The 1213-nt window shown below is 60.0% G+C and overlaps 1 long non-coding RNA gene across 1 annotated transcript in view; it reads left to right on the top strand.

Moving 5' to 3' along the window:
* The window catches only part of LOC102262605, a 4473-nt gene extending 3266 nt beyond the window's left edge, over nucleotides 1-1207 (top strand). The window contains exon 3 of the long non-coding RNA XR_313887.2: nucleotides 634-1207. This is a non-coding gene — a long non-coding RNA (uncharacterized LOC102262605). The remainder of the gene's footprint in view (nucleotides 1-633) is intronic.
* Nucleotides 1208-1213: the final 6 nt, after the last annotated feature.

The following is a 1213-nucleotide window of genomic DNA, read 5'->3' as shown; positions in this document are numbered from 1 at the left end:
GAAGGGAGGGAGGAGAGAGAGAGAGAGAGAGAGAGAGAGAGAGAGGAACATCAATGCTAGAGAGACACATTGATTGGTTGCCTCCTGCACCTGCAACCCAGGTATGTGAACCCAGGTATGTGCCCTTGACTGGGAATCCAACCCGCGACCTTTCGGTCTGCGGGCCGATGCTCTACCACTCTAGCCAGGGCTGCCTCCCTCTTTTAAAACAAGTTATTTTTATTGCATCGACTGGGGTGACATTGGTTAATGACATTGTATAGGTTTCAGGTGTACAGTCTTACAACACATCATCTGCACGTTGTGCTGTATGTCACCACCCTGTCAGGTCTCCTTCCATCACATTTAGCCCCCTCTCCCCTCTCCCCTCTCCCTTCCCCCTCCCGCTCCCCCCGCCTCCCACTGTAAGGACCCTGTGATTACTGGGCTCCACAGCATAACCGTCCCCCAGGGCCATCTGCCCATCTCAAGAGTCTTAACACGTGTGTGAAGTTTCCTTTACCTGTAAGTTCCCATGTTCACAGGTCTGGGGGTCGGGACTCGGGCTGGTCTGGGGCACCAGGTAATGCTGTGTGCCTGGTGCTGCCATGCTGCACCCTGAGGACCACAGTGCTGCCCTCACTCCCCACCCAGGTCGACACGGGGCAGGGGGAGCTTCAGAAGAGCCGGCTCCAGCCCTGGCAACACCCCACTCGGGCCTCGGGCCTGGGCCTGAGCTTCCCCACCCGCACACGCGGTGAGGACAACACTCCTGCCAGGCCCTGGGCTGTGAAGACAGCAAGGACAGTGGATCAGTGGACCAGGGGCCGCTGGCCCCGGTGACATGGAGGCAGGAGAGAGCCAGCGCCTGGTCACCTCCTGCAGGGTCACCGTGTCTGTCCAGGCTGGGCAGTCTGACTGGGCAGTGTGATTGCTCACACACTGCAGAGCCGGCTGTTGTGCGGGCAGCCGGGCAGGAGGCAGGAGGCTCTGGTCCAGGGTTCAGAAAATGATCTCATCTGGTGACTTTTTAAATTGATGTTTCCAGTAGCTTGGCTGAGAAGGACCAGGGGGAGGGAGGGTGATTCGTGCAAACAGGACAGGGCCCGGAGGAGCCCGAAGACGTCCAGGGTGGGGAGAGGTGAGCCTGGCCGGCGGGTGAGGATCCCGGGCCTGATGGCTGCGCAGGGAGGCTGACTGCAGGAGCCCGGGGTGGGGCTGATGGGAACGGCCT

Source organism: Myotis brandtii, unplaced genomic scaffold, assembly GCF_000412655.1.
Source record: "Myotis brandtii unplaced genomic scaffold, ASM41265v1 scaffold3489, whole genome shotgun sequence".
NCBI classification, from domain to species: Eukaryota; Metazoa; Chordata; class Mammalia; order Chiroptera; family Vespertilionidae; genus Myotis; species Myotis brandtii.
The sequence above is the reverse complement of the archived record's forward strand: the minus strand, read 5'-3'. Positions and strand labels throughout refer to the sequence as shown.